This window comes from Protopterus annectens, chromosome 8.part1, assembly GCF_019279795.1.
Source record: "Protopterus annectens isolate FY-2018-M chromosome 8.part1, PAN1.0, whole genome shotgun sequence".
NCBI lineage: Eukaryota > Metazoa > Chordata > Ceratodontiformes > Protopteridae > Protopterus > Protopterus annectens.
In genome coordinates, this window is record NC_056742.1 from 7174283 (window position 1) to 7199058 (window position 24776).

Sequence of the window (24776 nt, forward strand, 5' to 3'; positions counted from 1 at the left end):
GGTAATTATTAGATACCATCCTCCAGGCTTGATACTGACCAAAGGGGGCAACTGAAACCCTATAGAACGTCTGCTTTCTCACTGGCAGTAAGAATAGAAAAAGGTACCACATCTACTGCGCTGCTGACACTTCTTCACCACAAGATGATATATGATGGAATGAATGCCTGAAGGCATTTTACCTACTGCAATATTTAGTGGTGAAGTGAGAGATTGTAATAGGGGAAAGTGAGATTGTCATTTTAGCATGGAGCTATTATTTAGACTTGAAGATGTACATTTTCTATAGAGTGAATATCAGGCCGTAAACTATTATGATCCAAGAGTGCTGTCAGAATCATTTATATTCAAGCAACAGAGTATTACGTTATTATTAGATGGATAAAATCTATCTGGCTTTGAGTTCTGTGTGCATTTGACTAATGTTTGTGACACAGACAATCAATTATTGAATTAAGCTTTACAATTCTTATCTATATATGTTTAAATCTTTTTACTAAATATCACCCCAGAGCAGATAGATGGGGACAGATTGTTGCACTTCAGTTAACTAGATGACTTAAAGCATTAAAATTCCTGATGAGAATTTGATTTCTTGTGTAGTCCCTCTAGCAGATGCTTGACAACTATCAAGCCTTCCTTGATTGGATTAGAGACCATTCATTCCCTAGTACTGCTACCGGTACTGGTATTTTTCCGTATTACAGAGATGGGAGCCTTCCAGAGGAGTTTGCACTCAGACAATCATGAGGATACTTTTCACCCTCACTGGCATTCTGCTAGTGAGGGCATATGATGTAGGCTATAGCCCCTCTCCTAGGGGAGAATTGAGCAGTCCACATCAGTATGGAGAACACTGTGGCCTCACTTTGTGAATGTACACTCCCATGTACTCCTGGTAAGGGTTGCTGCACACATGGCTCGATGCCCAAACACGCAAAACAGAACTATCACTTGTGTCACTACCACTGCCCTAAGGATGTGCGGTACTAAATGGACATAGTGTGCACTGTACCCACCCCTCCAGATGAGAATGTCTATCCTCACCAAACCAGCTAAAACAAAAGGAATAACAGCTAAATGAACTTAGGTTACCTGAGTCATAGTCAGGGCATTTCCCTTTATGCCAAAAGAGCTCAAACACTGCCATCCAGATTTAACTTGATAATGCAAAGAAAGACATCATTTTGGGGAAGGAGATCCCCTCAGACCCTCATCTGAGGATCTTTGCTCATCCATCCCCTGCTTCTCTAGATATATTAATTATGCCGTTGCTTAACTGTGGGGTAAGGGGAAAACCTCCTTATTCCTAAAGTTCTATGCTGACAAGTCAAATCACAGTATATGAATAAAGGGGGGTTCAGCTAAATACAGTCACCAAATTCCAGTCCGGCCCAACCCATGTCAGGTTAAGACATGTATGTGTATCCTTCCCACTACAAATCTGCACATTGTCTAAGGATATGAACAGTTGCTATGCAAAACTTCACCTTCTGCTTTTATAAACTGAGGCATTTGGCATGCATCAAGTCTTTTAATTACAGTGACATCTGCAAAGATAACATCAAATAATCAGATTTAAACCATCCTTATACAAAAATAAGCTATATATTAGCATTTTACCTTAATATAAGAGAATATGAAGTATTCCCTTTGCAGTATTATAATACATTAGGTATGAAGAAAGAGGGGAAAAGGGAGGTAGGAAATGGCAGGCTATACTTAGTGTAAACATTTAAAATTATATTTGAAAACCTCAGCTTGTTTGAGATGATGAAATGTACAATATAGCCTACTTTAATGTGAATTATGTAATGTATAAAGGTTTACTATCAAAACTCTGAAAGGCTAATGTTTGTATGACTGACTGTCCGAAAGCAACATTGGAAACTGTCATGCTGATTATTCAAAATGTCGTAATGGTCGGAAGTCAAACCTCGACATTCGACATTTACTGTACAGCTGATCATCAGAAAAAAAAAATATTCATGAAGCATACATAGTTTTACTGTTTTTGCACCCCCCACACCCCCTGCTAATTATATATTCTAACTCTGAGATCACACTACAGTGAGGAAAAGGGTAATTTCCCTGATCCCCACTGTAGTGTGATTCAAATGTAAACAGCGGTGTTCAAAACCATGAACGCGAGCTATGTGTTGAAGTTTCAGAGGTGACGAGACTTCCACTTGCAATTTTGCCCTTTTGCACCTTTACCCTCTACCTTATGATCGACGGTAAGGTAAGTTTCACACATTTGATAGTAAATCACTTGCAAAGCATGTTTCTACATTTATTAGTATTGTATGAAAACATAAAATATCTTCTCAGCATATGGCTATGAAAGTATTATTTCGCAGCAGTTGCCTCCAGATTTTCTAAAGGAATGGTATAACTTTGCTATACTTTTTTCATTGATCAACCATACTCATTACTAATTTATTTACTTAATTTAATTAGAAATAGTACACATGATGGAATCCAGAGCTATCATACATCCAATACCTGCCCCTTTGATTTCCAGTGAGACTTCTACCCAGATCTGTGCTGTGTCACTGAAGCAAGATATGCCATCAGAAAGACAAAGCTTGCAATTTTGTTGTGGTAATGCTGCTATAAATTGATAATTAAATGACAGAATATGTAAATATAGATAGCTTCCTAATACAGTTAAATTGTTTTCCATTTGTACTTTTAGTGAACTTAATGTACTAAATGCCCAACTCTACCTATCCTGTTTTGATCTAGCACAAAGAAGCAATTCAGTTTGATCAGAGACTCTGTCATACTACACCAGAGATTGTCACTGAGATAAATTAACCATGCTCAAACAGTGTGATGGAAAGCAGGAATTCACATGAACACAATCTAATAACGAATTTAATTAAGTCCAAACATCTCATAATGCTGTTTTAGCAGAAAAACAGTCAATTCACTGAAGGCATTTACTGTAAATGCCATTCAGAGAAAGAAAGTATCTCTTACAGTCTTTGAGGATGCACTTTTCCTCACGGTTGTGTAACTTTGATATCTATATATATATATATATGCTGTGCCCTCCCACAAAAATAAAAAGCTTTCTGTTAAATATTCTAAAATTGGCTTTTGGTGATTTTTTTTTCTCTACCTAACAATATTTGGTGCAAGCTGCTTCAGTGTCTCAACATAAATCTATGTTAGCACACATAACTAGAAGGCCCATCACATAAAAGTCCAAAGAGTAGAATACATACATACATACATGCGTAAATATTTCAGGCACGGGCATTAATGCCCTGCTAGCCTGCAAATGTATCAAAACAGTTGTTCCCATAATAAGTGTCCAAGCTGTTCTTAAAAATATCTAAACTAGCTTTTGCTTTAATGTAATTGGTAACTTGTTCCATTCATCAGAATCAGTTAGTACACTTCTCATTCCTGTAGAATATTCTACATAAGTGTCTGATGAGTCTCTACTACTTGTTGATAACCTCAAACATTCCCAAAGGCTACTGTCTCGAAATGCATATATACCTAAATAAGATCTCCTCTTAAATATCTATAAGGAACAAGTTCAGATATTTTAGTCTTTCATAATAACTTTTATAATAACATAATAATGCCCCTGGTATGTGTCTCATGTTTCTCATGTTTCCAGTTTACTCATGCCTGTTTTTTATAAAGTTTCCATATTGTTATTCCATACTCAAGTTTAGATCTAATGTAATTAGCAAACAATGACTTCATCATTTCTGATGTGCTAAACTTTATAAATCTTTTTATACAACCTATAGTTCTATAACTATCATTAACTAATCTGTTGATATGATTAAAAAACTCAAAGCTGGTTCTGTCCATATACCTAGATCCTTAAATGAAGCTACAGTTTCAATCACTGTGTGCTGTATTAAATATTCACCTTTCAATTTATGTCACCCAAATCTTGTATGTTTAGTTTTTGTAGCACATGTAATCAGTCAACCCAGTTTCAGGTCGTCTGCATACAGACTGTAGAACATCTCATATTGAAAAAAGATAGATCTGAAAGATACAGTTTAAACAACCTAGGGCCTAGGAGAGAGCCCTGTGGGATACCCTGATTGTACTATTTGTAAGCCATGCAGCTATACATCTTATCAAGAGTAAATCCATACCTAGTTGTTCTAATTTATTGATTAGTGGTTTGTGTATGACCCTGTCAAATGCTGAAGTTAAATCTATATAAATTACATCACAATACAATTTTTCATTCACAGCTGTTATTGTATTTCATAGAACATCATGTTACAGGTGGTGATAGATTTATTTTCAACATATTCATGTTAATATATCGTTTCAAGTCCCATTCTTTCCATTTCTGACAGTAACTTATCCAATAATACCTTCTCCATTATTTTACCACAACATGAAATTAGATTTGAGGGTCTATATGACTCTGGATTTGTCCAACTGCTTTTCTCTTAAAGACATATTTAATAAGTGCATATCTCCAATCATGAGGACTCTCCCCATATCTATACAACCTAGTCAATAATAATCATAATGGTACTATAAGTTCTTGGAAGTGTTCTCAGGTCATTATTATAAATTCTGTCTCCTCCTTTTGTTTTGTTTAGATCCAGTTTGCATAGCTCTTTTTCAATATAACTTAATTTGATTCCAGTATCTAAGGTTACCTGGATGTCACTAGAACAACTTATCACCCTCTTTCTGGAGCCAAACTGTTTTTCAAGAGATTTTGTAAATATATTTATAATCTGATGTGTCTGAGAATAAATTTTAGAATCTACACACAGTTTATCAATTTGTATGTCTTTACTCCTTCCACATCTTATGTATATATAAAATAGTTTCCTGTTTTGCTCAATATAATTGTCTTCAAAATTTTCTTGATCTTGTTTCACACTATGTTTAATTTGTTTGTCCAGTTTGTTTACTTCAGTTTTCAAAGTTGTAGTTCAACCTCTTTTCCATTTCTTATGTTTCTTCCCTTGGCTATTATGATTCTGTGGTCAATAGTAAATTTTATCACAGCCATGTATTTTTTATCATAAATTAACCCCCAATGCATGTAAAAGAAGTTTATCATACCATGAGTTTTATCACTGATATTATACTATTCAATATTTTTGCAAAAGACAAAGAAATGAAAATTGGAAAAATAAAGAACCAACAGTGCTGTACAACTTGTGGATATGCAATATCTACTAAACTGCTCATTTAAACTAATATCATAATCAAAAGCTGTTTGCCAAATAAAAGCCTCCCATATCTTATACCTTTCAGCAGTGAGAGAGAGAAAGTATAATTTCAAAGAGTACAAGTTCTGATGAAAATGCATTAGCTCTAAATATACCAGCTCATACATTTCAGTATGAAACGTGTTCACATACACAAAAGCTTGAGAAGCACAGGTTTATGAGATAAAACCCAACAAATTCAAATGATCATTACTGGGGTCTTTATTGAATTAGTGAATGCTTAGAAAAGCGAACGCTAATTCATCGACCCCTTTTAAGTGAAAGCTTACAATCTTGAACACCCGAAACAGCAATTTTTTTCACAGGGCAAAAAATCGCTGGTCTGGTTTTAGGAGTTTACCATTTCCTCCACTGTGGTGCGATCTCGGAGTTGGTATATTTAAGTAGGGCGGGTGTGGAAGGCTATTATGTAATGGTTTAAGTTTTTTTTTTTTTTTTTTTTTTTTTTTTTTGGTGGAACAGCGATTTGTTTTCCCTGGGAAAACAATCTCTGTTCTGGGTGTTCGAGATTTTAAGCTTTCGCTTAAAAGGGGTCGATGAATTAGCTTTTCTAAGTGTTCGCTAATTTAATATAGACCCCATTATTGTAGGATGGCAAGCCTCTCTCCACTTCCATAGGTAGTGTTTTACCTTCTATAACCCCTAACTTTCACATTCCCTCTCTCTCTGATGTCACTTTTGCATGGATAGAGATTAATCATTCAGAAAAATTAAAAGCAATTTAGAACCATTTCACCTTGTACTTTTCATAATAGTTGTTCTAATGTATTGATCAGTGGTTTGTGTATGACCCTGTCAAATGCTGAAGTTAAATCTATATAAATTACATCACAACACAATTTTTCATTCACATACTTAAGTATGGAATAACAATATGGAAACTTTATAAAAAACAGGCATGATTAAACTGGAAAGGTTACAGCAGAAACATACCATGGGCATTATTATGTTATTATATATCAGAAACCCTTATTAATTTCAGATTATTTATTTGTAGATTGAATTATGGACTACTATTTTAATTTAGAAGTGATCTAATATGGCATTAGGAAATGCAGCTTTAAACAGGAAGAGTATTTACAGTCTAAATGTACATTCTAGTTTGCTGAATTTTGAAAATGTGTTTTAGGCTGACATTCAAACCTCATGCCTAAAGAAACATTTTGCTTTTCCTGTCTTAATAAGGAAAAATAACTGCTACTTATAGACCAAATGGAGGATAGACACATCAGGTCAAAGGTGTTGGGGTTATCCTGATGGACATCATAAACAATTCTTCTAAAATGTCTGCCTTGTTGTTAAATACACAGCATTATCAGAAAGTTTCTAAAAATGAAGCAGTCATTGCCCTGTCACAAGATTGACTGTATACTTGTAGATTGACCTATACAGTCTGAAATATCCAAATGTCAGTAGAGTTTTTGATTATTAAATATCCATTATACCTGTTGCTTTTGGTGTATCAAAGATATATAAGGACCCTTATGATTCCCCATCCCCACTCTGACATATTGTTGATACAATGAGATCTAAAACTGAGTCACTGACTATCTATATGGACAGAAAACTGAAATGCAACTTTACTGAAGTTAGCTATGTGCTTAAAGACACATGGTAATTTTTTATGTTATTTATTCACAGTTAAAGTTTCAGTGGATATAAAATTTGTTGTGATGGACATAGTTGATTTAATTCTTATAATATATAATGAATATTTGAATGATTTATGGAATTAACTACTGGATTTTCAGAGATTTCAGATGCAGAAATAAGATTTTTTTACATGTGTTAATTTAGTATAACTGAACTAATTATGCATTTTTTAAAGACAAATAATTACATCAAACCTCAGGTGTAGTCCTGGGAGCTGCTTGTGGCACAATATATGCTAATTTATATTTTATTTTGGGGAAAAAATGTCTAATTGATTCAGAATATGTACAATATATATATATATATATATATATATATATATATATATATATATATATATATATTTTATAAATATATATATACATATATATATATATATATATATATATATATATATATATATATATATATATGGGTCCCCTTCTCATGGTCGACATTTCAGAATGTCGAAGAACATATGGCTGAGACCATAGGATCGACATTCGAAATGTCGACCATATGGAACCGGCATATCCATACAGTATGGAATGGAAAGATTTCCATCTTCTGCACTGTAGTGCAATCTCGGAGTTGGTATATTTAAGTTCCAGAGGGTGTGGGGGCGGACCCCCTCAGTGTTGGTGCAGCGTGGAGGTAAGTTTTTGTTGTGTTTTTTTTTTTTTTTTTTATTCTATGGTCAACATTTCGAATGTCGATCATATGGTCTCGGCCATATGGTCTTCAACATTCTGAAATGTCGACCATAAGAAGTAGATCCATATATATATATATATATATATATATACACACACACACACACATATATATATATATATATATATATATATATATATATATATAGTTAGATGATATCTGTATATCATGGCCTGATGAGATACATTTTTGCAGGACTTTATGGATTATTTACAAACAACAGCTATATTTTAGACATTTTAAATGAGTGCAGTTGATGAAGAGAGTACTTTATTAGATGTTAAAATAATTAATAATGTTATTGAAAAACAGTTTCACTCTACCATTTATAGGAAGCCCACCTTTAGTAATGCATATTTTTACATCACAAAAACTATCACCCATACAGAGAAATGAAAAGTACTGTAGGATCAGATGATAAATCAGTCACAACTGATCTCCATCTAGGAGAGTTTTTTGCAGAAATTATAACAGTAATGATTGTGTTTAGGAAAGGGCTTGTCCTGAGATATTATTGAGTGACATAGCAAACAAAGTTAAACTTGCTAGGGGTTCAAAATGTACCCTACTTTAATTAAGAAGGGTACTTCTATACCCATTGATAGAAACAATAGGGTGACAAAAGCAAGGTTTTGCTTATGATGTTCAGTAATGACAAGCACCATTGGATGGTATCACAAATATAAAGTGAGCATCAATATTTGATTCAGTGATGAAAGGCATACTTGGGGAACAACCAGCCTTTGTCTATATGTGTAACAAGAATATTAAGCAGAATTTAGAAGTCAAAGATACCTTATGAAAGAGGCCACAGGACTGATGACAAGATGTGACTCATACACATTTATGATTTCCCCAGCCTGGTGATCTCAGGATACCCAAGAGTCCTAAGATGTAGAGGTCATATGACTTTAAATTGAATAAAGCAGTGTACATTGTAACCTGTGTCACATACTAAGCATATTATGTGGATGCGACTAAAATACAGCTCACCTTAAGAATCTATGAGCATGTATGTGATATTAAAACAGAGGTTTTATCAAATGCCTTAAGTAAACATGCAATGATGTGCAAGGAATTTAAGTGATTCCTGTTTCTTTTTTATAATAGAAAATGTGCATTGTGATCAGAGGGGTGAAACCAGAGATAAATACAGGGTGCTGGTCTGGCAGCTGAAATAAAATGCTATGTAACCACCAGTTTTTGTTTGACAACCTCTCTGTTACTAGTGCATTAAAATTAAGAGCAGCCAAATTACAGGTTGGGGCTTTCCATGGAATAGTAAGTTTATGTATTTAATGTCCACAATTTTACATAAGTTAGCATTTATTAAGATTATGTTTTTACATTTCATATATTTATATTTTCATTTACTCTTAAGTTATTTATTATTTGGAAATGGTCATGTGTCATATATCTTCTGATTTAAATGGATTATATAAATGAATTCCAGTGGTTAGGGCTTGATTATTCTCACCAAGTCATTGTGATGAGAATGCTCAACAACTTATAATTGTGATATACATATTGGCTGTTATTTTCTGTTTTAATTTCATTTTTGTAGAGTGATAAGCCTTCCTGTACTTCTATGGATGGGGCTTTGCCCCCTGCCCCCCCCCCCACAACTTACAATAATCTCACTTCAGTTTGGATAGAGAGTAATCATCCAGAAAAATGAAAAAAAAAATGTTTCTAGGCCGCTTTGACCTTATACATTTCATAATAAACATATTTGAAGTCTAAATACATAGTTACAAAAGGTAGCAGACTATCAATACATATACAAAATGAACTTTGAGCTACAATTCTGTAATCAAAAATGATCAGAGTGGCCTAAAACATGTCAAGGTAAATCAAAATTTCATCATGTCTGAATACATTTCAGAAACATTTCTGTCAAACAGAATTAAGATAATGTTTCCTTTGCAGCTGTCTCCTTTTCTCTTTATTTTCTTTATTCCTTCCTTGTGTTATCTCCTTCTAATCGTAGCCCCTCCATAGATTTTGGTAGTTTGATGAGGTTATTTAAGCTATCGTTTCCTGTCTTATATCAAAAAATGCCTGATAAATGTTAGTAGTTTCTTTCCCACTTTGAACAGATAAAAGTTTGTAGTTTTTTCCTCTGTGTGTGAGTAAATTGCTTTTACCAGGGATTTTTACTAATATTGTAATCTACTCTATTTGTTCTGAAGAGAAATACCCAGTTTCTTGTTTCAAATCTGATGGATAAGATATACATGCTTTTAAGTTTTATTCTTTGTCAGTTAATCAGAGTTAATCAGTGTTATCATTGCTTTTTCATTGTAAATGAGAGAAGTTATAATTCTGCCTCATTCTGCATCCTTGTAATCCCCTTTCAGGCCACTAACATTTACAACAGTTTATGAGTATGTAAGTGGCATTTTCATTATGTTACATCTGGATCTGTGATTTCTGTCTTTGAAGACAGGTTTATGTCCTGGGATCCACGTGCTCTTTCCAGATTATAGTATAAGGCTTCTCAAAGGCAAAATAGTTAAGACAACGTGGAGTACAAAAAAAAAGTTCAGCGATATCTTCCTTCCTCCTATGCAGAATATCTACAGCCTTAAATAATGAATCATGACGTAGCTTCCTGATCTTCATTTTCATCATGAAAAGTCTCATTAGATTACAAAAAAAATGCAATTCTTGTGTTGGCATTTGAAAATGCTGAGTTGACCAAGACTGATCTTTTTTTGGCACTTTATCACCATCTCTTCAGTGTTTCTTATTTTGATGCTGTAACTGCAGATATGTAATTTTCTGAGCTTTGTCATATACTGTAAATTGGCTAAACCATTTGGTTTCTTCAGATAATGAAGCTTAATCATAGAATGTCCATTGTCTCTTGTATAGTCACAGTCCCTTTTCATCATCTTATGTTAACTGAAATAAGCTCTGAAATTCTAAAACATTTTCTCTTGGTCACTGTTATTATTACAGCTGATATTTTCGACTGATTTTATCCACTTTTGCAAACTTTTTTTTCAAGGAAGTAAAACACTGTTAGTCATATTTTTTTTTTTTTTTGTTAATGAGGAACACATTGACTGCATTTTGTAGCCATGTCTACTTTTTCCTTGTTGTGCAAAAAAACACATTTCAACAGCCAACAACATTGCTGATTCACCACCATGAAAACCTTTTATTAAACTGAAGCACTCTACCAGATAATTAGAGTGCATTTGTATGTGTCTTTCTGTGGTAGTATGTATATACACTGTGAGATATCCATGTCTTCACAATGTCAGTAAACACTAAAATCGATTTGCCATTTGTCCTTTGTTTTTTCTCCCTTTGATGTCTTTATTTATTAGTGTAAATATTTTATGAACTACCAATGAATTCAGTGAACCAGTGATATTCTTTATGCTATAAAAATTAAAATGCATAAAAAAGAAGGGTCCCTAAGGATAAAATCCACCATTCAATATAACATCCACAAAGCTGTTGGATTTTATCCTTAGGGACCCTCTTTTTTGGTGCGTTTTGATTTTCAGGTTACGATTTGTTCTTAACACACTCCACCTGTGCACTAATATTCTTTATGCTACTACAGCAGATTATACAAAAAGCAGCTAGGTTAAGCGTGGAGTTTCTAAAGTGCTTATTCAGCACACCACTTTGTGAATGCTGGACTTATGACCAAGGTAGGCTAGCTGTGTAGCATGAATAGTAAGCAAAACATATAATAGAATACCCTCATGTTTTCATATTCAGGGATATATATATATATATATATATATATATATATATATATATATATATATATATATATATATATACATATATATATGTACAGGAATGCTAAATGCCTGTAGAAACTGAATCCTTCAAGGCAAAGATGAGAGTCTGCAGAACATATTCACTTGCTGCACTCACATATAGAGCTGATATCTCTTTTTGAATGACTTTCTGGGAATTTAATAAATAGAAAGGCCTCTAAGCATCCCTTGGGTAAGACCTAATGATTTCATCAACTGAAATTCAGATTAAACAGATAAATCAGCAGATGTTTTGTAACCAGGACAGTAGTGTTTGGCCTGGCTATAGCTGCACAGCATGAGATTTATGTGATCCATCTGTTACCTTGAAGGATATTTTTGCATTGTGCTTAAAATAAACATGTTAATGATACACACTCTTGCATTTATGAAGCACAGATATATAGATCCCTTTAAGCTGGAAGGTTCTAGCAGCATTCTTTATCAGTCACATGTCTATATAGTAGCAGAACTAAAAGACCTCATGTACTTGCAATGGACATCTGAAATAGGGGAGTACTGAGTGAGGGTGGGGAGATTTGTTCATTCCTCTTAAGGCTGTTTATTACTTTGGATAGCAGACAGTCTGCATATTTCTAAGCTAGTTTTACCAATTTCACACAGAGAGAAAGCAATCTGATCAGTGCACTTGGACAGGTGTATAGTTTCCTTCCTTTAAGTGACAGAAAGCATAATGCAGCAATGGACCTATTCACCTATGATTACTATAGTTAATCTGCAAAACATCTCCTTTGAACCAAACAGGTGCAGTACAGCTGTTTTATATTTTTAAAATTGTTGGCTATACTTGACTTAAATAATTTATTTCCAAGCCCCTTTGCAGTCATCTCCCTTTCAAATGTTTACTACGTGGTCAGCTTTATTTATTGCAAAGCTTTCAAAACCAGTCCTAAGCTAGACAGCAGTGATCTGGAACGACTTCTGACACTCTTCCCTCTCCTCCTTGGTCCTCATGATCCCATGTGCTTTATATGACTTCCTTGATTGGCTCTTCTCCTTGGCAGCCAAGTTCTGCTTCATACGTCGATTTATGAATAAGCCCCCCAAATCTCATACACTAAACATTTTACTTCTTCCTCTAGTCCTTGACAAGCTTGCTGGCATGAAACTCCTGATAAAGTTGGCCTGTTTGTCCAAAGTGCTTATCCAAGGCGTAATAGCTGTACTGGTTTTTGCAGAGACGTTGGAATCAGTAAACACTTTCAAATGTCTGCCACAATACAAGCACATGTCTTACTAGTGAGTAAATCTGAGATAAGTAGGCTAGGGAATATTCGCCCATTCAGAATCTGCCTTATCCTCCTCAGAATAGACTAATGTCATCTTTTTTGAAGGAGTGAAGCTGAATGTACAACGGAAAGAATAGAAGGGAGGCTTGAGAGACAAAATGGCCTTAAATAGGCTCCCTTATCATTTATTGTACATATTCTAAATATAATAGTCAGTGTGTAGACCCATTTCACTCTCTTTATATATTCCTGTTTGCCTTATATAGAACTTCTTAAACTGATATCTGAAATGCTCAAAAAGAGAGAAATGTTATAAAAGGGGTAAAAGTATATTACATAAAATAATGAGCGAGGGATAGAAGCACCCGCTATATAATTTTTCATACTGGGCATTTCATTTGTAAAATTATATAATGTATATATAATGTATAACACTTCTTGTTAGAAATATAAGGATATGTTGGAGGAAAGCACTATGCTATATCAGACCTGACCTATAGTTTTATGGAACAAATAATGTAATTAGATCAAAGTACCAGTTACAGCAAATAGGTTTCAGCAGATGTTTACAGATCTTGAAATGTATCTAATTTTTTCCAAGTGTTGACCAGCCCCCAAAGTTAAGCTGTGAATTTCTCCATCTGAGCTGAACAGTGAAGACTCCCTTGAAGTACATTTTGTGTAATAGATACCTCTGTTCCTTTGATGATAGCGGTTGTATCAGCTTCCAGAAGCAAGTGACACATTTCAGGGCTAGAAGAGTCTCTAATAGAATATCCCGGCGTTTGGTAATGCACTCTAGAATGGGGCACTGAAAATTTGTACTTGTATAGTTTGATCAAAGATGTCAGAAAACAGTACTTGCACTACTTTCCAAAAATGTTAATTGTTAGAAGCATTCATTGAACATATGTTGCCATATACTTAACGTTTATTTTTTTGGCATCTCCAGTAGTTTAGGGGGAGGAATTTTGAGATACATTTTGACAGTCTCTCAAGGGTAAGTTACGACCTATATAGAAACATCTAAGCATAAATTCTACAGTTGACAGATGATGTGACAGCTTTGGGTGCTCTCACTATTAATGGCTTCTGCAAGACGATTATTTCAGTCCCAGTATGTTGAAGAATTTCCAGTATCAGTTGGAAAGGACATGTTTTAACATATCTCAGAAATTCATAGCACATTTTAAAAAGTCAGATATAGAACTAGACTGATCTGTTTATAGTAGCCTGACAAAATCTTTAATCAGATGTATTAATTGTGATGTCAATATATGGAGGTTTGTTAAAAAATGGATCGGTTGTGCATAGTCAATCTTGAGCATATAAATGGTGCTTACTGACAGTAATATTAATAGAGCTATCTTCCACATTGTTTGTCCAGCATCGCAGATCTATCAGCAACCATTTTGTGGCTGTGAAAGTGATTAAGGATCTACCAAACTTATTGTGTCTTTTATTAAGATGGTAAGGAAAATCCAGTACTTATTCAATGGATTAGATTGGCGAAGCCTTCATTAACAACTTTGTGAAAGAAATTATGCCCTTATCCATATGGTGTAAAACAGTAGTAATAAATAAAATATAGGCATTCTTGAACAGAAAATGATTAGCATTACATAAAATAATAAAATATTTCTGTATTTGCAAACCTACACTTCTTTCGCCTGGGGTTATAGACTCTGAGAAATATCTTTATTCTTGAAACATGTCTTCACTGCACTCTCTGTGAATTATTTGCTAGTAACTTGGAAGTTTAGTCACAAGAACTGGCTAATGCAGCTTTCCCTTTTAAATTATTGTGAAATTGAGAAAATACTTGACTCAGTGTGCTTCACGTTTAAAAAATTACTTGACCAGGGAGATATAACAAAATTTCTCCCATTGTTTTCATACTTCATTATGTTAACTGAGTATCTTAGCCATTGGATTGGATTGACAGATGTACAGTATTTTCACAAGTGTCACTATGCACTACGGAGTATGCTGTACACTATGGCTAATGTTTGACAGTAGTCTTCTTTCATACCTGCATTTCATCTGACAACAAGTTATTTCTAGAGGCATCACATGCCCTGGGTCTTTGTGATTCTCCACCAATGCCTCCTTTCAGATATTTCTCAGGCAGTATTGTATCACCACAGCAATTTACCAACTGTGATCTGCTCAGTGCAGATTTCTGCATGCAGTGCACTGCAACTATGTTTGAAGATCTGCCATGCAATTCCCCCTCTTTTCAAAACACAGTATTTACCTGAGCTGCCTGCTGGATGTTTGTAATAATGGTTTGAGATATGTTGGATTCTAGTCAGCAACATTTTTTGGCACTTCTATATTTTGCTGCATTCTGCCATGCCAGACGAATTATAGAACTGCATCCTAGCAGCTCTTTTATGTTAGATTATATTAAGTCTCACCTTTTATCTACTATTGGCAGTGGTCTCCTAGATAACTGTGGAGTATACTGTTTAAGCTATGCCCTGTGTCAGGTAATAAAGGATATAAGAAACATAGCTGATATTGTTTCAAGTTTCTGTTTATGCTCAGGGGAAGCTTTCAAATGAATGCGGAAATCCTGCCTATTCAGTTAGGCTTGCAGTATGTTTATCCTGAACATGTACTCTTTGTTGTTACACAGTTAAACCGTGGTCTATTACTTGTTTTCTCTTTTTAAGCTCTTCTGCCATGCATATTGCACTGATGCATAGAAAGGAGTTCCAACTGTAGTAATACTATTTCTTCGCACTTTATCTAGATTATAGTTACTCTGAAGAACAAGACCTTCCCTTCAACTGCCTAGCGCAATGAACCATATGAAAAAGGAACAGTCGAGTGTTACAATGGAGTTATATAACACTGTCCTTTTCAAAGAGAATGAGACGATTTCCAGGTACAGTAAGAGCTGGCAGTAGCTTGCAGTAACTTTTGATGTTTTGTGAAATATAACACTGATACCTAACTCATCTTAATGATTTATTTAAAAGTTAATAGTTGAGAAGCTCACAGAAAGCCAGAAAATTTTCCTAAACAGTATCCATACAGAAGGGAAGACAAATAAGTGGTGAAATGAATGGTAAAGACAGGGTGAAAACAAAATCAGAGAAGAAAACAGGAAACATATTACTTAATTCATTCCAGTCATATGTGTCTGAGATTTTGAGACATAGGTTCATTGGTGTGTACTAGGCTAATGGCCCTGGAGCCTTTACAAGCCTAGCCCATAGAAGTGCCCTGGCATTGCGCTGGCCATTAGTTCCCAGTGCCTCTATTAAGTAGATCCACTGGAGTGATCCCCAGGGTGAACTTGCTATTACCTATCCACTCATCAAGATTTCTCTTGAAGAGGGACAACGAGGTGCTCTGCTTGGCATGTATGGGAAGTCTATTCCAGACCATGGGCAGTCTCTGGGTGAGGAACCTGCTCCTTCAGTATGTTCTTTTGATTGCGGTAATGAGGTTGAGGTCTCTGGAGTGTGCAGTGTGGAGGGATTGGGATTTCTTTAGATGTAGCATTTCTAACAGAGCTGGGTCAGATATGGCTTTGTAAGTCAAGCAGAGATTGCCTCTAAGTTTGAGATATGAGACAGAGAATAGCTGGAGTCTTTTGAGTCTATGTAGGACACGTGTTTAAGGCCCAGTATCCTCATTGTGAGGTACTTCTGTGGCCTCTCCAGCTGTTGCAGGTGTCTAGTGAGGTACATGCCAAATGGGGCATTGTACTCAATGATTGGTCTAATGAGGAAGAGTAGAGAGAGATGATGACCTCTTTCTTCCTGGATGCAAAACCCTTGGTAATAAGATGTGCCACATAGAAGGACATTCTGACTACAGTGGCAATGTGGTGGTCAAAGTTGAGGTTGCTGCCAACCTGCATCCCCAGATCTTTTATAATGCCTTCAGTGTTCAGTGGGCTGCCATCGATGTGGTAATTAGTGGGAACTGAGTTTTTACCAAAGGGGATGATGACACAGTTTTTGGCTTTAAGCTTTAGGTCATGGTTTTAATATCAGTCATTGGTCTGAGTGAGGCCTTTCTGCAGGATGTCTGCATCACTTGGGGAGTTAATAATGGCTCTCAGCTTGCAGTCATCTGTGAATTTGGTCAGCCAGAGTCCCTTTATGTTGGCCTAGACTTCTAAGAAGTAGATGCTAAACAGGAGAAGATCCAGGACCAATCCCTGTGGGACTCCACTCATGACTGGTCAGCACTCTGACTTGGTGTCTGCTACTTTCACACTGTGTGTTCTGTCTGTGAGCCAGTTTGCAACCCACCTAGTGGTATAGGGTTTGATGCCTAGTTTGGTGAGTTTATAAATAATTTCTGAGTGAGGAATAGTATCATAGGTCTTTGCCAGATTAAGGTAGGCTGTATGCATGGCCTTACCTTCATCCACAGCCCTGGTAACTGACTCAAAGAAGTCAACCAGTTTGAGCAGGCATGATCTCTCTTTCACAAAGCCAAATTTCATGGGTCTAGAGTTTGGAGATTTCCTATATCTTTGTTAATCAGGTCCATGATTATATACTCCATAGCTTTACATATCAGACTCATCAGGCTAATGGGGTAATATTTCTCAGGGTCTGTAGTCGCTCCCCCTTTATGGAGAAGGATGACTGTAGCAGTGTGCCATTCAGTAGGGACAAAGCCTGAGGTGAGGCTGTGATTGAACAGGGCGCACAGATGTGGTGCCAGTTCACTTTGTAGTTCATGTAGAACATGGTCAGGGATATTATTGGGTCCCATGGAAGCTATATTCTTGGCCTTGGGCAATGCAGCTTTAACCTGTGCTGCAGTAATGTTGGGTGCCTGGCATTCTTCTGGTATTATGATTGGTCCTTTGGGGGCAGTGGGGTAAAGTTGGCACTGAATCTGTCAGCCAGTATGTTGACAATATCTGTAGGCTCAGTACAGGAGGTACCATGTGCATTAACTCAGAGCAAATCTGGGTATTGCCATGGAGGCTCTTGAGATAGCTATAGAAGGCTTTGTGATTGTTTTTAGTGCCTACCACAATTCTGCCTTCATAGCTGTCTTTAGAGGATTTGATGCAGGATCTCAACTTTTTGTTGGGGCTAATAAGGGAGTTTTTCCAGTCTTGGGACTTCACCTTTTTCTGCAACAGTTTCTTCTTTCTGTTGTAGAGTTTATTAATGGCAGGGGACCACCAGATTGGCTTCCTTTTTTCTGTAGGAGAGGGTCTTGGTTCTGTTGTGTATGGCTATTTCCATGCATTTATTATATGTTCATACAGTGCATTGGTGTATGATTCGGCAGTCATGCAGCTATTTTCCATTGGCATGGGTGCCGTGAATTTAGCCACCTCTGTTTGTAGGAGTCCAAAGTCAGCTTTGGAGAAGTTTTTTACGGTGGTTACCTTTGTGGGAAGTGTGGGTGAGATGTGGATTTCATGTGTTTGCAGGTGTTTATAGGTGTGCTTGTCCCTTAATTGAGTGCATGGTATTTGAGAGTGTGTATGTTTTCAGTGGTGTTGTGTATGCCAAAATGTATAACATTAATGATTTACATGCTTGTTTTGGAGTTTACTGTGACCCAGATGACTTGGTATTATCTAGCAAGCCCAGCACTGGAGGATAGAATAGGCAGTGGTATTTTACCATTTCACCTGTTCTGAGGGATTGGATGGGTCATACGTAAGGATGACAGCTCTTGCTGTGATATTGGGGTATGCATCCCTTGCTTACAAATACTACACACTTTAGATATAACAATGTTATAATTTAATATGTAGCTGTATGTCTTGCTTTTGGAAGGAACATATACGTAGTTGTATTCTGCACCTCAAAGAGGAGATGAAAATGGTCCAGTGAGCTAATCTACCTATCTAGTAACCAACACCATTCTAATTAAAACTGAAATGAAAAGAAATATCAAGTAATCAGCAAAACAGATAGGGATATTTGTTTCCACTTGTTAGACAACTCACATGATATATTCAAGTGAATCTAAGTATAAATATTTCTATGCTAAGGGTTCTGCAAACCAAGTTTACACATTTACAGGACAGTTAACTCACTTCAGCAGTGCATAGAACTGCATTAATGTACACAAGCCCCGGATGGTCTACCCAAATATGACTTTTTATATTTAAAACAAAAACATCTAGCAAGACATATGCAAGGTCTGGGTGTTGTCAAATAACACATTATTAGTAAAATGTCAGGTGTTTAGTAAATACACGCTTATTTATCATATACCGTATAATCATTAAGGATTTCAGACAGCACTGCATATCCTCCATGTATATCTAAAATGAAAGCATGAATTTTTGTCCCAAAATCAGTAACTTAAAAATAAAACCATCAGATATTATGCAGAAAATCATGTAAATGTCAAATACAGAGCAGAGTATAAGATAAGCTGCAAAACCAAGCAAAACAGAGCCAGCAGAGTTCCACAGTGATAAAATATAATCTATTCTAGACCATAGCTCTTGTAGTTTCACATGACTGAATTCTACTGAAGATCACATAAGACTTCTGGAACAACATCTGATACTTTATGCAATGTAATTAATGCATGACTCTGACATAACACATTGCTTTATTCACCAAAATATAATGATGTCATAAGTGACTTCATTTATGAAAGCTGGAATATAGAAGGGAGCCAGATACTGAGGAAAAACTGTATGTGATGGAAATCTTTGAGAGAAGCAGTCTGTACTACAATACATATTTGTTATAGCAGGACACAAACTACACTGCAAATTTTGTAGGCATAGAATTGTAAGACTTTAGAACTGTTGGAACAGGGTGGCCATGGTGGTGCAGCGGTTAGCGTTGTCACCTCACAGCAAGAGGTTCTTCGGTTCAGTCCTTGGCCGGGGTGCCTTCTGTGCAGAGTCTGCATGTCCTCCCTGTGGTCATGTGGGTTTTGTCCGCATGCTCTGGTTTCCTCCTGCATCCCAAAGACATGCTATAGGTGGACTGGACACTCTAAATTGGTCTTAGATATGATTGTGTGTGTTTGTGTGCCTTCTGTGGAAGGTTGGGTGCTGGGCTGGCAACTCAACACCGTAAAACTCCACAACCAATCATGAGTGGACATTTGATCCTCTGTGGCAACCACTAACCGGGAAAAACTGAAAGAAGAAGAACTGTTGAAACAATGGCTAATTTTGCATAATGCCAAAATGTCGAGGCTAGCAGTCTGACAGTAAGATGAATGTTATATTTTAGAAACAGTGTGGAAGGTTATAATAATAAAGCCAAACCCTCTAGCTGTGGACATGCATGTTTCTGCCTTCTTATGGTATCATCAGGCCTGAAATGTCCATAAATAGACTTAAAAGTAAAAGTATAAGTAATGGAGATACAGAATTGCCATTTAGCTGAAACACCTGATATCCTTAAAGGGTAATTTGCATATATCCCATGTTACCTCTGATACAAGAGGTTTAAGGCATCGCACAGTAGAAAGCCAAGCTTTGCTAGATTTTTTTGTGTGTTTTTTATCCAATTGGTTTTCTTGTGTGACTATTTTACTCATTGTTTTAGTTTGTTATTTGGGATATTTTGTAGATACCCTAACGTTTATGGATATCAGTTGGGTACGACAACCCTGTGTTTCCAAACGTCAAACATTCCTTTTATGGTGTGCTGAAGATGCCATAAGAAGGCAGAGACATGTATGTCCACAGCTGCTAGAGGGTTTGGCTTTATTAGCCTGAATTGTCCATAAATAGACTTAAAAGAAAAAGTCATGGACATTCGGAATTGCCATTTAGCTCGAATACCTGATATCTTTAAAGAGTAATTGTCAGTGGTGGCTGGTGACTTCAAATCAAATGGGGGCTGCAGGAGACAGTTGAATGGGTGGGGCCAGTGGGAAGGGGTGTGACCATCTAGAAAGGGGTGGAGCTATGCTCAAAACCACAAAAACTGGGACTTTAATTAAATGCCAAACCATCATTATGAGAGTCAAATCAAGACAAAATGAAGTGTAGAAGAAAAAAAAATTTCAATGCATTGGCTACATGACAGCTTACTTAATATCTAGATGGAAACAGAAAGGTTGTGAGGCATGAAAAAATAAATTACTTTTTAAATACATTACTGGAATGCTAGTCAAAATAAAATATAAAAAACAAGCAGCACTCATCTCAAACCACTTCTCCTTAAACTGCAGTTCTAATTATAATTTATATTCAGCTTTATAAAAGTACCAAGTGAAATGCTGAAAGTAGCAATCGCTTTGACACCCCCACTTGTAAAAATGTTTCTTATCCAAAAAAGGCCTGCTGCCTGACAACTACTTGTTTCATGGGAAAAATGTGATCAAAGTAAAAAATGAACAGCAAACAAGAAACAAGCTCAAGATAAATTGCTAAAAGGATTACTGCACAGGTTATGGACCACACACGATAGAGTGGCATTCTGTTTAGTTTACGTGTAAAGCCTGCAAAGATGACTGCAAGTCGCCAACAAATGTAATGAGCTTCTGAAAATACTGTAATCCTTTCCTTTATTACAAATACTGTCATATGCATTTCAATACCTAAGGCTGATATTATCTAGTTATGTAAATATTCTCTGTATGGCAACAACAAAAAGGCTTTTAATGTTGGTAATTCTTTAACAGTATGCATATTAAAGCTTACTTGCATCTTACAATCTCAGGCAAGCTTACCAGATGGTCATTAAAGCATTGCTACTTAAACACAGTGCAGCAGGCACTGCAACAACATGCATTTTATGAATAATAAGAAGCATAAATCAACAGTATAAAAATATGACAGAAAAACAGAACATTCTGCAAAATCAAGGGCAGTCGAAAAGCCACTGTAGTACTTGTTTCTACCTTGGATGGGGGATACTCTGCACACTTACACTGCATAACTGCTCCTTGCCTTGCTTGGAGACATCCAGAGTCACTACATGGGGGAGTGGGATGCAACAAGTATGTCACAATTTGAAATGTCTCTGGCTGATGGTGATGGCCCTGACACATTTGTCATACCTTTCAACCTCAGAGCAAGAAATCTGGACAAAGACATAAATAGAAGTGGGACAAAGGCCCAAAAATAAGGGCAATTTTTAAATATTGCTCTTATAAACTTAGAAAGATAATAGAATAGCAGGTCTTGCATTAGTGTGAATTTTCTGGAGGGTATGAAATCTGAAACTCAAATGTCTGTCATTATTTTCTGACTTCATTCTTTAATGATTTGCCACTAATTTGCCAGAAAAATACAATTTTATGAAAAATGGACCAAATGTGATTTATTTGCGCTTACCTCTCAACATCTTAATGCAGGAAATCTGGACAAGGCCAAATATATTGGAGGAACATACAGACAGTACTAAAAATTGCTCTTGTATAAACTTAGATGGGTCTATATTAAAATGCCGAACACTGAAAACAGTGAACGATGTTTCATTGACACATTTTCAGCGAAAGTTGAAAATGTCAAAACCACAGAACAGCGATTTCTTTCCTAGGGAAAGAAATCGCTGTTACAACCCCCCCAAAAAAAAAACATTAAACACTTCCAAACACATACACACATACCCTAGCCCTAATTATACCCCCCCCAAAAAAACAGTCAACAACTAAATACACATATGCACGTAACCAACCATACATCTAACGAAAAAAACAGTAAACATTTTAAAACATATGCACTTACCTTAATCCACACCCTAACCCTAAGGTCAGTAACTCTCACACATTTACATAAACAGTTCCAAATACATACACACTTACCTTAACCCTAATTCTACCCCCCAAAACAAAAGTAAACAGCTGAAAACACATACATACATAACTCAACCATACATCTAACGCACAATCTTCTTCTTTTGGCTTTTCCCAGTTTGGGGTTGCCACAGCAGATCACCTGTCCGTTCATGATTGGCAGTGGAGTTTTATGGTGTCGAGTTGCCAGCCCAGTGCCCAACCTTCCACAGAAGGCACACACACTCCCACACTTAGGGCCAATTTAGTGTCCAATCCACCTACAGCATGTCTTTAGGATGAAACCAATGTAACCACAGGGAGGACATGCAGACTCTGCATAGAAGGCACCCCAGCCAAGGATCAAACTGGAGAACCTCTTGCTGTGAGGCAGCAATGCTAACCGCTGCACCACCATGGCTGCCCTATACATCTAATGCACAATAATAAACAGTAAACACTTTCATACATATGCACTTACCTTAACCCGCACCCTAACCCTAAGGTCAGTAACTGTTGCACATTCACACTCGGGAGCTATACAGGACAAGGGACTACACTACAGTTTAGAACACGGCAAAGCAACGAAGCAGTCAAACAACTTCTTTCCCAGGGAAAGAATTAGCTGAACAGCCACCTGTTCGCCCTAAATGTGTCGACGAAAACACATTTGACAAAATGCATTTTTGTTGTTCCAATAGGAACCCAACTTAGACAGTTGACAGTATAACAGGTCTTTCTTTATCATGCATTTTTCTGAAGGGTATGAAGTCTGAAATTCAATGTCTGTCATTATTTAGTGACTTCATTCCTAAATTATTTGCCAGAAAATCACAACACAGTACAGTATCAGCAATGCATCTACATACTGTGGGAGTAGAACCCTCAACCTTCTGCATCGAAAGCAAGTACACTACCTGTTGTGCTATTAACAATGCAGGCAGACTCAGCATAAGCAGCACTAAACTTCTCTTCCCCTGAAGCTCTTAGCTCCTTGTAAAATCCACTCAACACTCAGCTGTATCTCTCAACTTTGCAGCACATGAGCACAAGAAATCTGGAAAAAGTCAAAATTTATTGGGGGGGGGATAATACACAAAAAACAGGAACACATTTTAAGCATTGCTTGTATAACCTTGGAAAGCTGCTAGAATAAAATGCTGTGCTACTACCATGCATTTTACTGCCAAGTCTTGAACCCAGGACCCTGTGCACTACAGTCAGAGCAACATACCACTATGCCAAATCAGCTGTTTCTTGAAAGACAGGAAAACTGAAATTTAAATTGCTATCATTTAGTGAATTCAGTTCTCACCATAGCTCTCAACTTCTTAGGACAAAGCACCTGGTCAAAGCCAATGATGTGCGAATACAGCCCCCAAACATATTCAGTGAATTCAGTTCTCACCATAGCTCTCAACATCTTAGCACAAAAAAACCCTGCACAAAGCCAACAACGGGGGAATACAGCCCCAAAATAGGGACAATTTTCAAATATTAATCTTATAAACTTAGAAAATTGCTAGAATAAAATGTTTTGTGTTAGCATTTACTTTCTGGAGAATATGAAGTCTGAAACTCAAATGTCTGTCATTATTTAGTGAATTCAAAATCCAGAAACCCACAGATTTTATAAGGAGCAGAACAGAACAAAAATATGAGGCAAAAATCTGAATGTGTTTCACAAGTGGTGGTGGGTAGGGAATGGAGGCTCTTGCTACCTACACCCAAGGTTGAGGGTTTGAGCCTGAGTTACTCTCTCTCTAGCCACCAGTTATAGTTAACTGGGGCATTTTACACACACGTAGCTGCATAGATGGGCATCTTATAGACTGCTGCCTTTTTTCAGAGTTCTGGGGATTTTTTTTTGGTTTACAGCTGGGGGAGCTGCAGTCCTGCAGTCCAATATCATGAGCCACCACTGGTAATTGTGTATATCCCATGTGGTCACTGATACAAGAGGTTTAAAGTGTCACACATTAGGAAGTCTAGCTTTGCTAGACTGTTTTTTGTGTATTTTTAACGAATTTGTTTTCCTGGCTGACCTATTTACTCATTGTTTTAAGAATATGAAGCCTGCAAAATCAACTGTCTATCATCACTTAGTGACTGCAGTTCTCAATGATTTGCCAAAAAACACAGGTTTAGGAGGTATGGATCAAAAGCATAGGTAGGGGCATTATATGAAAGCAGGGAGGGTTTCAACTTTTCTAAACACAAAGAATTGCAAGATCCTGTAAAGCCAGACTTCAAAATAAGCTAACAATAGGGTAAGCTGCTTTCAGCCATAGCCAGCCCCCTTCCCACATTTAACATTTGCAATCTTCAGTTATTTGTCATACAACCAAAAATGTTATGAAGCACAGACCAAAACATGAGGTAAAGTCAGGGAGAGACTGCAAAATCAGAGACAGTTTCAACTCTTATAGTCTCAACAGTAGCCAGAAACATACCTG

The 24776-nt window shown here is 36.5% G+C and overlaps 1 protein-coding gene across 1 annotated transcript in view; it reads left to right on the forward strand.

Annotated features, from left to right (window-relative positions):
• Positions 1-15383: 15383 nt before the first annotated feature.
• Positions 15384-24776, forward strand: part of ZNF469 (zinc finger protein 469) — a 102843-nt gene continuing 93450 nt past the window's right edge. Inside the window, exon 1 of the mRNA XM_044081655.1 lies at positions 15384-15514. The gene's annotated coding sequence lies outside the window, so the exon portion shown is untranslated. The remainder of the gene's footprint in view (positions 15515-24776) is intronic.